Source organism: Ranitomeya variabilis, chromosome 5 (genome assembly GCF_051348905.1).
Source record: "Ranitomeya variabilis isolate aRanVar5 chromosome 5, aRanVar5.hap1, whole genome shotgun sequence".
Lineage (NCBI taxonomy): Eukaryota > Metazoa > Chordata > Amphibia > Anura > Dendrobatidae > Ranitomeya > Ranitomeya variabilis.
In genome coordinates this window covers 37,078,064-37,093,622 of record NC_135236.1, presented here as the reverse complement: position 1 = coordinate 37,093,622, position 15,559 = coordinate 37,078,064, and the positions used below count along the sequence as shown (strand labels likewise).

General features: G+C 53.5%; 1 long non-coding RNA gene across 1 annotated transcript; it reads left to right on the top strand.

Moving 5' to 3' along the window:
- The first annotated feature begins 6,856 nt into the window (after positions 1 to 6,856).
- On the top strand, positions 6,857 to 8,511 carry LOC143773268 (uncharacterized). The gene is made up of 2 exons (XR_013215121.1): positions 6,857 to 7,702; positions 7,989 to 8,511. It is a non-coding gene; the product is annotated as an uncharacterized LOC143773268 (long non-coding RNA).
- The last annotated feature ends 7,048 nt before the right edge of the window (positions 8,512 to 15,559 follow it).

The window sequence follows — 15,559 nt, the reverse complement described above, 5'->3', positions numbered from 1 at the left end:
AAAAAAGTAGAAAATAGAAAAAACATATTTACAACTAAAAAAAAATTTGGCCTGGAAGTGTAATAAAGTGGAGGGGTTAATACCGCAAAATTGTATGAGGTACGGTAGAATAGAGAGGGGAAAAGTCTCTGGTTAGAGTCTCTCTAAAGCACGGATATTGTACACATATGGCACACACATCACGAGTACAGATGCACACTCAGCTCTACTACATACAGTATATGCACAGTTCTCCTATAAACACACATAATGCTCTTCTACACATCCAACCACAACTCTGCTTCATACATAGACTGCTCTACTACATTCACACACAGCTCTGCTACATATATACTTCTCTGCTACAGTCACACACAGCTGCTACATATATACTTCTCTGCTACATTCACACACAGCTCTGCTACATATATACTTCTCTGCTACAGTCACACACAGCTCTGCTACATATATACTTCTCTGCTACAGTCACACACAGCTCTGCTACATATATACTTCTCTGCTACATTCACACACAGCTCTGCTACATATATACTTCTCTGCTACATTCACACACAGCTCTGCTACATATATACTTCTCTGCTACATTCACAAACAGCTCTGCTACATATATACTTCTCTGCTACAGTCACAAACAGCTCTGCTACATATATACTTCTCTGCTACATACATAGACTTCTCTGCTACTACATTCACGCATAGCTGTGCTACATACATAGACTTCTCTACTACATTCACACACAGCTCTGCTACATATATATATATATATATATATATATATATATATATACTTCTCTGCTACATTCACGAACAGCTCTGCTACATACATAGACTTCTCTACTACATTCACGAACAGCTGTGCTACATACACATAGCTCTCCAAGAAACATATATAATGTTCTTCTAAACACCCAACCACAAGTCTGCTACATACACACAGCTCTGCTACATACATAGACGTCTCTGCTACATTTACGCACAGCTCTGCTACATACACACACACAGCTGTGCTACATACACATAGCTCTCCAAAAAACACAGCTCTCCGAGAAACATACACAAAGTTCTTCTAAACACCCAACCACAAGTCTGCTACATACATACACACTATTCTGTTACACGCACAGCTCTGCTACAAACACGTATAACTCTCATACACATACAAGCACAACTCCACTACATACATACAACAGCTCTGCTTTATATGAACACATACAGCTCTGCTACATACACACATAGCTCTACCACACACCTGCACAGAAAAATTAGATTTAGGCAGATTCACCGAATTCGGACAGGGAGATTCGATTAGCATCAAATAAATCGGGTGAGGATGAAATCTGTCAAGAAGGTAAAAAAAAACCAATAACCTGCTATTACAGCCCCAGTTAGGAATCAAGGTTTGTCATGAGGGATAATAAGACTAGAGATGAGCGAATCACCGCTGAGGGTCAGTGCAGATGTCGGTAATCGCTGCGGGTCGGAGGCTGCGTACATCCACAGCGTCCAGATGTTACAGCATAGTGCATGGGATGTCAGTATTGTGCACCGACTCCCGCGGCTCACCTGCGGAGACGGACATGCAGCGCATCTCTACAAGATACATCTCATCCATAGAATGTATTGGACGCGGTGACTCCGCACGGTTCAGTGATCACATGAGAAATCACCTGCGTTCAATAGCCAGCGGTGGACATGTGCTGCGTTCAAAGCGCTGCCGATTCCTGACCGTGTGCACCTGCCCTAAAAGAAACTATTATGCTATGAATTTACCGAATAAAAATTTGGATTCTAAGGAATCCACATATTAGGGGATTCAATTTATCCAAACCCAGCAAAATCATGGTCGTTTTGCTGACTTCTGAGCTCTTAAAGGGGTTGTCCAGCCTTGGGGTAGAAGTTTGCAGCCATTCTATGTGACTGCAGTCTTGTGAATTCTCACAGCGTGCACAGTGCGCACTGCGAGGATTCTCCAGGGCCAGGAGAGTGCGGTCTTGTCACCGCAAGTATATGATTTGCATATTTGTGGACATACAGTCTTGGTCAATAGCACGGCTGGGCATGTCTGTATTTGTGGTCTCTTGCCCACCGCTGACATCGGAGAATCCTTACAGCGTTAGTGACATAGAATGACTGCAGACTTATTCCCGTAGACCGGACAACCCCTTTAAGGGGTTACTCACCTCTCCTGGGTAACTGGCTTAGGCCTGTTTCACACGTCAGTGGCTCCGGTACGTGTGGTGACAGTTTTCTCACGTACCGGAGACACTGACTCACGTAGACACATTAAAATCAATGTGTCTCTAACTGGGTCGCTGTGACCAGTGGGGACCGCAGGGGTCGGTATTGGGGCCTGTTCTCTTCAACATATTCATTAATGATCTGGTAGAAGGTTTACACAGTAAAATATCGATATTTGCAGATGATACAAAACTATGTAAAGCAGTTAATACAAGAGAAGATAGTATTCTGCTACAGATGGATCTGGATAAGTTGGAAACTTGGGCTGAAAGGTGGCAGATGAGGTTTAACAATGATAAATGTAAGGTTATACACATGGGAAGAAGGAATCAATATCACCATTACACACTGAACGGGAAACCACTGGGTAAATCTGACAGGGAGAAGGACTTGGGGATCCTAGTTAATGATACACTTACCTGGAGCAGCCAGTGCCAGGCAGCAGCTGCCAAGGCAAACAGGATCATGGGGTGCATTAAAAGAGGTCTGGATACACATGATGAGAGCATTATACTGCCTCTGTACAAATCCCTAGTTAGACCGCACATGGAGTACTGTGTCCAGTTTTGGGCACCGCTGCTCAGGAAGGATATAATGGAACTAGAGAGAGTACAAAGGAGGGCAACAAAATTAATAAAGGGGATGGGAGAACTACAATACCCAGATAGATTAGCGAAATTAGGATTATTTAGTCTAGAAAAAAGACGACTGAGGGGCGATCTAATAACCATGTATAAGTATATAAGGGGACAATACAAATATCTCGCTGAGGATCTGTTTATACCAAGGAAGGTGACGGGCACAAGGGGGCATTCTTTGCGTCTGGAGGAGAGAAGGTTTTTCCACCAACATAGAAGAGGATTCTTTACTGTTAGGGCAGTGAGAATCTGGAATTGCTTGCCTGAGGAGGTGGTGATGGCGAACTCAGTCGAGGGGTTCAAGAGAGGCCTGGATGTCTTCCTGGAGCAGAACAATATTGTATCATACAATTATTAGGTTCTGTAGAAGGACGTAGATCTGGGGATTTATTATGATGGAATATAGGCTGAACTGGATGGACAAATGGCTTTTTTCGGCCTTACTAACTATGTTACTATGATAGGATGTGATCAGTTGGGGAGCACAGCTCCACCAACACTATGGTGGCTACAGTGGGGTACTGCAGCTCCATCTCTATTCATTAGATTGCAGTACCTGGCCATGGCCACTATACAGTTGTTGGAGCTGTGCTGTTCTGCAATAGACGATCATGGGGTTGCCGGGTGCAGCACTCCCCTCCCCCCATGGATCTCATACTGACGACCTTTAGGGTATGTGCACACGCTGCGGATTTTGCTGCGGATCCACAGCAGCTTTCCCAAAGTTTACAGTACCATGTAAACCTATGGGGAAAAAAACCGCTGTGCACATGCTGCGGAAAAATGGAGCGGGGAGACCTGTGCAGGGGAGGGCAGTGTGGGGGAGACCGATGCAGGAGAGGGCGGTGTGGGGGAGACCGATGCAGGGGAGGGCGGTGTGGGGGAGACCGATGCAGGGGAGGGCGGTGCGGGGGAGACCGATGCAGGGGAGGGGAGGGCGGTGCGGGGGAGGCCGATGCGGGGGAGGCCGATGCGGGGGAGGGCGGTGCGGGGGAGGCCGATGCGGGGGAGGGCGGTGCGGGGGAGGCCGATGCTGGGGAGGGCGGTGCGGGGGAGGCCGATGCAGGGGAGGGCGGTGCGGGGGAGGCCGATGCAGGGGAGGGCGGTGCGGGGGAGGCCGATGCAGGGGAGGGCGGTGCGGGGGAGGCCGATGCAGGGGAGGGCAGTGCGGGGGAGGCCGATGCAGGGGAGGGCGGTGCAGGGGAGACCGATGCAGGGGATGGCGGTGCGGGGGAGACCGATGCAGGGGAGGGCGGTGCGGGGGAGGCCGATGCAGGGGAGGGCGGTGCGGGGGAGACCGATGCAGGGGAGGGCGGTGCGGGGGAGACCGATGCAGGGGAGGGCGGTGCGGGGGAGACCGATGCAGGGGAGGGCGGTGCGGGGGAGACCGATGCAGGGGAGGGCGGTGCGGGGGAGGCCGATGCAGGGGAGGGCGGTGCGGGGGAGACCGATGCAGGGGAGGGCGGTGTGGGGGAGACCGATGCAGGGGAGGGCGGTGCGGGGGAGACCGATGCAGGGGAGGGGAGGGCGGTGCGGGGGAGGCCGATGCGGGGGAGGGCGGTGCGGGGGAGGCCGATGCGGGGGAGGGCGGTGCGGGGGAGGCCGATGCAGGGGAGGGCGGTGCGGGGGAGGCCGATGCGGGGGAGGGCGGTGCGGGGGAGGCCGATGCGGGGGAGGGCGGTGCGGGGGAGGCCGATGCGGGGGAGGCCGATGCGGGGGAGGGCGGTGCGGGGGAGGCCGATGCGGGGGAGGGCGGTGCGGGGGAGGCCGATGCAGGGGAGGGCGGTGCGGGGGAAGCCGATGCAGGGGAGGGCGGTGCGGGGGAGACCGATGCGGGGGAGACCGATGCGGGGGAGGGCGGTGCGGGGGAGGCCGATGCGGGGGAGGGCGGTGCGGGGGAGACCGGTGCGGGGGAGACCGGTGCGGGGGAGACCGGTGCGGGGAAGGGCGGTGCGGGGGAGGCCGATGCGGGGGAGGGCGGTGCGGGGGAGACCGATGCGGGGGAGGGCGGTGCGGGGGAGACCGATGCAGGGGAGGCCGGTGCGGGGGAGACCGATGCAGGGGAGGGCGGTGCGGGGGAGACCGATGCAGGGGAGGGCGGTGCGGTGGAGGCCGATGCAGGGGAGGGCGGTGCGGGGGAGGCCGATGCAGGGGAGGGCGGTGCGGGGGAGGCCGATGCAGGGGAGGGCGGTGCGGGGGAGACCGATGCAGGGGAGGGCGGTGCGGGGGAGACCGATGCAGGGGAGGGCGGTGCGGGGGAGACCGATGCAGGGGAGGGCGGTGCGGGGGAGGCCGATGCAGGGGAGGGCGGTGCGGGGGAGACCGATGCAGGGGAGGGCGGTGCGGGGGAGACCGATGCAGGGGAGGGCGGTGCGGAGGAGGCCGATGCAGGGGAGGGCGGTGCGGGGGAGACCGATGCAGGGGAGGGCGGTGCGGGGGAGACCGATGCAGGGGAGGGCGGTGCGGGGGAGACCGATGCAGGGGAGGGCGGTGAGCGGGAGGGCGGGGCAGTGAGCGGGAGACCGATGCAGGGGAGGGCGGTGCGGGGGAGGCCGATGCAGGGGAGGGCGGTGCGGGGGAGGCCGATGCAGGGGAGGGCGGTGAGCGGGAGGGCGGGGCAGTGAGCGGGAGACCGATGCAGGGGAGGGCGGTGCGGGGGAGACCGATGCAGGGGAGGGCGGTGCGGGGGAGACCGATGCAGGGGAGGGCGGTGCGGGGGAGACCGATGCAGGGGAGGGCGGTGCGGGGGAGGCCGATGCAGGGGAGGGCGGTGCGGGGGAGACCGATGCAGGGGAGGGCGGTGCGGGGGAGACCGATGCAGGGGAGGGCGGTGCGGGGGAGGCCGATGCAGGGGAGGGCGGTGAGCGGGAGGGCGGGGCAGTGAGCGGGAGACTGATGCAGGGGAGGGCGGTGCGGGGGAGACCGATGCAGGGGAGGGCGGTGCGGGGGAGACCGATGCAGGGGAGGGCGGTGCGGGGGAGACCGATGCAGGGGAGGGCGGTGCGGGGGAGGCCGATGCAGGGGAGGGCGGTGAGCGGGAGGGCGGGGCAGTGAGCGGGAGACTGATGCAGGGGAGGGCGATGCGGGGGAGACCGATGCAGGGGAGGGCGGTGCGGGGGAGGCCGATGCAGGGGAGGGCGGTGCGGGGGAGGCCGATGCAGGGGAGGGCGGTGCGGGGGAGGCCGATGCAGGGGAGGGCGGTGAGCGGGAGGGCGGGGCAGTGAGCGGGAGACTGATGCAGGGGAGGGCGGTGCGGGGGAGACCGATGCAGGGGAGGGCGGTGCGGGGGAGACCGATGCAGGGGAGGGCGGTGCGGGGGAGGCCGATGCAGGGGAGGGCGGTGCGGGGGAGACCGATGCAGGGGAGGGCGGTGCGGGGGAGACCGATGCAGGGGAGGGCGGTGCGGGGGAGACCGATGCAGGGGAGGGCGGTGCGGGGGAGACCGATGCAGGGGAGGGCGGTGCGGGGGAGACCGATGCAGGGGAGGGCGGTGCGGGGGAGGCCGATGCAGGGGAGGGCGGTGCGGGGGAGACCGATGCAGGGGAGGGGAGGGCGGTGCGGGGGAGGCCGATGCGGGGGAGGCCGATGCGGGGGAGGGCGGTGCGGGGGAGACCGATGCAGGGGAGGGCGGTGCGGGGGAGGCCGATGCAGGGGAGGGCGGTGCGGGGGAGACCGATGCAGGGGAGGGGAGGGCGGGGGAGGCCGATGCAGGGGAGGGCGGTGCGGGGGAAGCCGATGCAGGGGAGGGCGGTGCGGGGGAGACCGATGCAGGGGAGGGCGGTGCGGGGGAGGCCGATGCAGGGGAGGGCGGTGCGGGGGAGGCCGATGCAGGGGAGGGCGGTGCGGGGGAGGCCGATGCAGGGGAGGGCGGTGCGGGGGAGACCGATGCAGGGGAGGGCGGTGCATGGGAGACCTGTGCGGGGGAGGGCGGTGAGCGGGAGGGCGGGGCAGTGAGCGGGAGACCGATGCAGGGGAGGGCGGTGTGGTGGAGACCTGTGCGGGGGTGATCGGTGCGGTGGCGGCCGGAACTGGGGAGACCTGTTAAGGGAGGCCAGTGCGGGGGGAGGCCGGTGCGGGGGAGGCCCAGGAGGGGTGAGTAACGCCAGCGGCTTCGGGCACAAGCAGCACCAACATTGGATAGCACACTACTCTTCCGTTCGCTCATCTCGCGCCTTTACGGCCGAAAAATGAAAGCAGTAACACTAGAATGTGGCTGTGCGCGAGATCGGGCTCTAGATGATAAATAGTCCAGAGCGATCACTCCGCGAGCCTCCTCACCGCTCACCGCCGCATCACACTCCCTAGTGACACGCCGCTGGCCGGTTGCCAGGGTAAACACTGACGTCACCGGTCACAGCCGGCGCGCTCAGGCGGCCGGGAAATACTCCGAAATTCCGGACACGGCAGGAGCAGCAGCTGGCCACGCCTCCGTCTCCTGATTGGTCATGACGTCACTCGTTTCCGGCGGAGGCGGAGTTTCCTTCCCTATAAAGCCCGCGCTCCGCCAGCCATCTCCATTCATTTCATTCATTGCACCGCAGCTGCTGTAAACACAATGTCGTCAACGCTTTCTAACGTCGCGGAGGAGGAGTGCGGCATCTGTTACCTTGACTACGACCAGGAGAGAAGGCGGCGTCCATTGGCGGCCTGCCGGCACGTGATCTGCTCCAGCTGCCTCGAGCACCTGGCGGTAAGAGGCAGCGAAGTGACCTGTCCCTACTGCCGGGCGCCTTCTCCGTTGTTGCCTAGAGACGATGACGTCACGGGGCCGTTGAAGTGGCTGAAGAGACTGTGCAGAAAGTCGAGGGCGGGGTCCCGCCGCAGAGGTAGGTGAGGGGGCGGGGTTATGGGCTTGATTGACAGGTTGCTGTTTAGCTTTTGTCATGTGTGGGGCGGGGCTTCGGCTGTGAGTGACAGGAGGTGATTTGGCAGCATGGCGCTCTGCTAGGTGCTGGATTAGCGAATATTCTGATGGATTATACAGTCCTATGCACGTGTCTCGTGGAATGTGACGTCATATTCCAGCTCTGCAGCTGCTAGAAGTGTTACCTCAGCGTTTTCAGGATGAGAAGGAATTTACCTTTAATTATCCCTTTAATTCTCCCCCTATAGGCTGTGTGGCCAATGAGGACCTGCGGGACATGGCGATGATGTGCTCGTACTTCATGTGATGTTGTGTTGGGACTTGCAGTTCCCCTCCTGGACCTGTGGAGGGCGCTGTCTGCGGACATCCCGATGGTTTCACCTACTGAGGACTGACTGGAAAAGATGGGAGGAAGTGGGACCCTGAAGAGCACACTGGCCTCTCCCGGACCCCTCCTCTTACTGCCGTGTTCTGGGCTCGTACAAGAGGCACAGGCCGCGACGCGCGTCCTTACTGTGACTGCAGCAGCCGGCCGCCATCTCTGACCCTGGGGGTCCTGACTGGTACCTGTAAGGGCAGCGCCTCCTGCTGCTGGCCAGGGAGCACACATGACCTCCCCTGTGACTGTAACCAGGGCCGGGGCGAGACCTCCGGGGGGGGGGGTCCATACTGGATGTTACGGCCCCTGCTCCCATGATGCACTTTGCTATTTATATCTATTTATTACTAAGCTGTGACAATATAATTTTTATAAATGTATTTATAACCTGTGATTGTTGTCGGTGTCCTTCCATAGTACGTACACCCCCACCACACATGGGACCTTGGTTCTACCATGCCTCCATCTCTAGATCATGAGACCACCACCTGTACATACAGTGCCCGGCTATGGTCACACATTGCATTTTTGGTGCGTTTCTTCCCGCAGGCGAAACTTCCTCTCTTGGCAGTGAGAAACCTATGAGTATACAGTTGTGCCTTCATTATAGGGCTAGACTTGGCACCTACATAGCAACCCATCCAGGAGAGGAGCTGGCCGACACCAGCACAGACTTCAACTGGATGGGTGTCCTCAATCCCACATTCAGGTGAAGTGTGGTGCAGAGGCCCGTCTGCTCTACCAGGATAGAGGGCTATATCTGTAGATCTATCCTGGTATATTTGTGAAGCACGGTCTACAGTCCAATGACCCTCGGTTCATAATTTGGAACGCCCTCTTCACCCCCGGCAGCCTGTAATATGTCCTCCATGGTTTATAGGTCCCTCATCCTCGTATAGTGATACATGTCCTCCATCCTGGTATGGGAGTCCCTCATCCTAATACAGTATGTGTGTGTTGTATATACCAGGGTGAGGGACATATAAACCATGGTGGATGTATATTACAGGATTGCGGGGGTGGGGTCAGTTCCAGATTATGCACCGGGGCCTATTGGACTCTAGTTACCCCACCGGCCATCTGTAGTGGGTCTATTATAGGGACAATGGTCCTCATCTCTGACCATACAGTAGTACCTTCTATTAGACCTGTATATTGAGGGCTAGACGTGAGGGCCACATACGAACCACAGTGTCCTAATACAGAACCATACAATGGTGCCAGCTGTAAACCCTACAGAATTGGGCTAGGCTAACCATTGTGGGCTCCATGACTTCACGCTGCCCACAAGTTTGGTGTGACAATACAAGTGTGTCATCTGTAATACTAATAATGTAGGATCAGACATGGTGCCCACACACCGGCCTTGGTGTGCTGCTATATGGCCGTACAATAGTACCAGTCACAATACATCTGTAATTATACTGTAGGGGCAGACATAGTTGCCGCCTACCAGCCACGTGTAGAGCCTATGTAATAGGGGTGGACATGCCAACCACAGTGTCCTATGATATGACCGTACAATAATGCCGTCTGCTTTTGGGCTAGTCTCGCTGCTCACATACCTCCTACTGTTTCCTATGATATTATGATACTTATCGGGCTAGGCTTAGTACCTGTACTATGGCAGATATGGAGCTTTTACCATCTCCCTTGACTCTATTGACCCGTCCATAAGGGCATTTCCTTTACGCAGCAAGTTCCTGGTCAGCTTCTCTTGTAAAGATGCCTAAGAGCTGAAAAACTGAAGGCAGTGTTAAATCTGAGGTAAACCAGAAACCTGAGAAAATATATTCTGTGGTGGTCAGTGGTACACCCCAGTGTCTGGTGGTCCGGTGATGAGGGTCTATCATCTCTAGTGGTACAGTCAACGTATCTGTGGTCCTGGCTGTAATATCCACGAGTCTGATAGTCCAGCATCGGTATATCTGGAGGTCTTACTAACAGACTGTGGGTTATCTGGATAGTCCTGATTTATCACATCATATTGAAAGGGGTTTTCCAGAGAGTCACTAATTGACGTGAAGAGAGATGATGTCCACTTCGGAGGTCTCTTAGTCATTGTCATCAGCTCCTGACCACTGCCGTACAGCAGCCCGCCTGAGGGAAGCCAATTTCATGAGTCAGTTTCAGCTGTATTGTCCATGTGGGCCTTCACGGATGTGGCTCAATCTCTGAGACCACATATGCCAGGTAGCCCCAACACCTCTGGGTGTAGATCGGGATCTGGACCTTCACAGCAGTCACAGAAAGCCCTTTCTTGGGACATTTTGAAAGAATGTGAAAATAATTCTCTTTCTAGGGGATTTCTGCTAAATTTGTGGTTATTTTAGTCCCAGAGATCCCCATCACATGAAGACGGGCTGCGTCGCTATGACAAATGGTCACATTTCATTAAAACTTTTTCCACATGTAATTTTATCACTGTGACAACAGATGGGTCTACAAGCTCCTCCATGTGACAGGATCTAAGGTGGCTTAAAGGGGTTGTCTCATGAAAACAGCCATCATCCACAAACCCCAGTAGAACATAATAAAGGGGGAGAGGTCCCCACATGAGAACCATTATATGCCAGAAAAGAGCTTCTGTACTTTTCTCATCCTCCACCACTCCTGTTTCCAAGCTTTTCCGATCCCCCCTTAGTTTCGTACTCCCAGCTTGAACAACTTCTCACATGCCGGACCAAACGAGATGTATAGAGATGGGTATGGGCTGTGACATTGAGAATGACGCCATTAGATGGTGGCGCGATCTATTCCTGGCCAGTGATGTGTATATAATATATTAAAGGGAACCTGTCAGCTGTTTTGGCCGATATAGGATGCGGCCACCGCCTTTCAGGGCTTATCTAAGGCATTCTATAATGCTGTAGATAAGCCCCCGATCTGACCTGAAAGATAAGAAAAATAAGTTATATTATACTCACTCGGGGGGGTGGGTGGTTCGGTCCGATGGGTGTCGCAGGCCCGGGTCTGGTGCCTCCCATCTTCTTGCACTGCTGCCCTCCTGCACATCCATTTTTTGCGATGTGATGGCCTCTGGGAAAATGGCCGCCGGGGCAGTGCATGCTCAGATTGAGATCTCGGCAACGAGATCTCGTCTCCCGAGATCTCATTGCTAAGATCTCAATCTGACCATGCGCCGCCTTTGGCGCCCATTTTCCCAGAGGCCATCACATGACAGCAATGGATGTGCGGGGGCCTCCGGGCTTTCACAAAATGCCGACGTAGCCCTCGCACCACAGAGCGCTGCCGCACCAGTCTAGGATGGGAGTCATGTCGCCGGTAAGCTGAATTTGGACTGTAAGACAGACCCCCATTTGACACATTAATTTTTTTCCCCTATTTTCCTTCTGAAAATTTGTGTTGCGCCTTATGGTCCGGTGCGTCTTATAGTCTGAAAAATACGGAATGTTAATTTTCATTTTTTCTCAATTTTTTTTGTGTTGTTCCAATACACACAAAACAAAATAAACATGTGTGATTGCAATAATTTTCTAGGAGAAATATTTAGTTTTCTGGAACAATTTGAATGGTGCCAACACTTTCAACCATGGCTAAACATTAACTTGTGAGAACTAAGAGGAATAAATTCAGAAACAACAGTTCTCTGGAAACTACTTTATCTGCTGAGAGAAACTTATCAGCAAATCATTACAGAGCCTCCCGCTGTACCCCACTCCACTCTTCCAATAATGTTATCAAGATGTTGAAACCTAGAACAAGACTGAGCATGTCGAAAGGAAAATGTATAATGTAACTACAGTTATCCCAGCTTGTCCCATATTACTGCAGACTGTAAGTTCATGTATAAATATGTACAGACAATTATACCAGCAGTGCAAATCTAATTACATACAAAATATACACTACTCAGGTTACAACAGCTGTACATCTACTATATAATTGTCTAAGGGTCACTTCCGTCTTTCTGTCTGTCTATCTGTCTCAGAAATCCCAAGTCGCTGATTGGTCGCGGCAAAACGGCCACGACCAATCAGCGACATGCACACTCCGGCGGCAAAATGGCCGCTCCTTAGTCCCCGCAGTCAGTGCCCGCCTCATAATCCCCTCCAGTCAGCACTCACAGAGGGTTAATGGCAGCGTTAACGGACCGCGTTATGCCGCGGTGTAACGCACTTCGTTAACGCTGCTATTAACCCTATGTGACCAACTTTTTCGTATTGATGCTGCCTATGCAGCATCAATAGTAAAAAAAATCTAATGTTAAAAATAATAATAAAAAAAATAAATAATTATATACTCACCTTCCGTTGGCCTCCCGGATCCAGCAGAGGCCTTTCCCACTCCTCGCGATGCTCCGGTGACCGGTCCATGCATTGCGGTCTCGCGAGATGATGATGTAGCGGTCTCGCGAGACCGCTATGTCGTCCTCTCGCGAGACCGCAATGCACTCTTGGGACCAGAGCGTCGCGAGGAGCATCGGTAAATGCCTCGGCTGGGTCCAGGGGGACGACGGAGGGTGAATATATAACTATTTTTTATTTTAATTCTTTTTTAACAGGGATATGGTGCCCACATTGCTATATACTGCGTGGGCTGTGTTATATGCTACATCTCTGTGCTATATACTATATGGGCTGTGCTATATACTACGTGGCTGTGGTATATATTATGTGGCTGGGCAATATACTACATCGCTGTGCTATATACTACGTGGCCTGTGTTATATACTACGTCTCTGTGCAATATATTACGTGGCTGTGCAATATATTACGTGGCTGTGCAATATATTACGTGGCTGTGCAATATATTACGTGGCTGTGCTATATACTACGTGGCTGTGGTATATATTACTTGGCTGGGCAATATACTACATCGCTGTGCTCTATACTACGTGGCCTGTGTTATATACTGCATGGGCAGTGTTATATGCTATGTCTCTGTGCTATATACTACGTGGCTGTGCTATATACTACGTGGCTGTGCTATATACTACATGGCTGGGCAATATATTACATGGCTGGGCAATATACTGCGTGTCTGTGCTATATACTATGTGTCTGTGCTATATACTACGTGGCTGTGCAATATACTATGTGGTTGAGCAATATACTGTGTGGCTGGGCAATATACTATGTGGCCTATGCTATATACTACGTGGCTGGGCAATATACTACGTGGCTGGGCAATAAACTACGTGGGTGGGCAATATACTACGTGGCTGGGCTATATACTACTTGGGCTGTGTTATATAGTACGTGGCTGTGTGGCTGGGCAATATACTGTGTGGCTGGGCAATATACTATGGCCTATGCTATATAATACGTGGCTGGGCAATATACTACGTGGCTGGGCAATATACTACGTGGCTGGGCAATATACTACGTGGCTGGGCAATATACTACGTGGCTGGGCAATATACTACGTGGCTGGGCAATATACTACGTGGCTGGGCAATATACTACGTGGCTGTGCTATATACTACTTGGGCTGGGCAATATACTATGTCGCTGGGCAATATACTATGTCGCTGGGCAATATACTACGTGGCTGGGCAATATACTACGTGGCTGCTATTTACTACGTTGGCTGTGCTATATACTATGTGGCTGTGCTATATACTACATGGGCTGTGTTATATACTACGTGGGCTGTGTTATACGCTACTTGGCTGTGCTATATTTCTCTGCTGTATCTGCATCATGAATCGTGGTATGTGTTAAAGAGGGGGGCCCACTGAGACTCTTTCGCCCGGGGCCCTCAAAAACCTGGAGCCGGCTCTGGCTTCACTGATTGTTTGCGAACAATCAGCGACAGTCGCAGTCCGCCCGCGAATTGGTGCGGAATTTGAACCACGCTTCGCTAATTCGTCGCTGCCGGCCGGCCGAATCCTGTGTGTAAATTGCATTATTCTGAAAATTTCATAAATAAACAACATACATATTCTAGAATACCCGATGCGTTAGAATCGGGCCACCATCTAGTACTGTATATAATTACATACATAATATACTCAGGTTACAACAGCTGTACATATATAATTATATATCTACTATATAATTGTCTAAGGGTCACTTCCGTCTTTCTGTCTGTCTCGGAAATCCCAAGTCGCTGATTGGTCGCGGCAAAACGGCCACGACCAATCAGCGACGGGCACAGTCTGGCGGCAAAATGGCCACTCCCTACTCCCCGCAGTCAGTTCCCGCTCCATAATCCCCTCCAGTCAGTGCTCACAAAGGGTTAATGGGAGCGTTAACGGACCGCATTATGCCGCGGTGTAACACACTCCGTTAATGATGCTATTAACCCTGTGTGACCAACTTATTACTCTTGATGCTGCCTATGCAGCATCAATACAGTAGTAAAAAGACCTAATGTTAAAAATAATAAAAAAAATTAAAAAATCATTATATACTCGCCCTTCGTTGGCCCCCCGATCCAACAGAGGCCTTTCCCGCTTGCGTGGGCTGTGTTATATACTGCGTGGGCTGTGTTATATACTGCGTGGGCTGTGCTATATACTATGTGGGCTGTGTTATATACTATGTGGCTGCTATATACTACGTAGCTGTGCTGTATACTACTGTATGTGGCTGTCTGTGTTATATACTACGTGGGCTGTGCAATATACTACGTGGGCTGTGCAATATACTACGTGGCTGTGCTATATACTACGTGGCTGCTATATATTACGTGGCTGCTATATACTATGTGGCTGTGCTATATAGTACGTGGGCTGTGTTATATACTAAATAGCTGTGCTATATTCTATGTGGGCTGTGTTATATACTACGTGGGCTGTGCTATATGCTATGCGACTGTGTTATATGCTACGTGGGCTGTGCTATATACTACGTGGCTGAGTTATATACTTCGTGGGATGTGCTATATACTACGTGGGCTGTGTTATATACTATGTGGCTGCTATATACTACGTGGCTGTGCTACTACATGGCTACTACATGGCTGTGCTATATACTATGTGGCTGTGCTATATACTATGTGGCTGCTATATATTATGTGGCTGTGCAATATACTATGTAGCTGCTATATACTGTGTGGCTGTGCTATATGCTACATGGCTGTTATATGCTACGTGGCTGTGTTATATACTACGTGGCTGTGCTATATACTACGTGGGCTGTGTTACATACTACGTGGCTGTGGTACACATTACGTGGCTGTGCTATATCCTACATGGCTGTGTTATATACTACGTGGCTGTACTATATTCTGCACCCCGAACCCCCGACATCCTGCACCCCCCAACCCCGACATCCAGCGCCCCCAACCCCCGACATCCTGCGACCAATTAGCGACAGGTGCAGTCCGGCCGCGAATTGACGCGGGATTTGAACCACGCTTCGCTGATTGGTCGCTCCCGGCGGGAGCATGACACCTAACATTACCCCCCTCCTAAGGCCCCCCTCCTTGGACCTTGCTACTCTCGAAGGCAGCAATGAGCTGCAGAGCTCA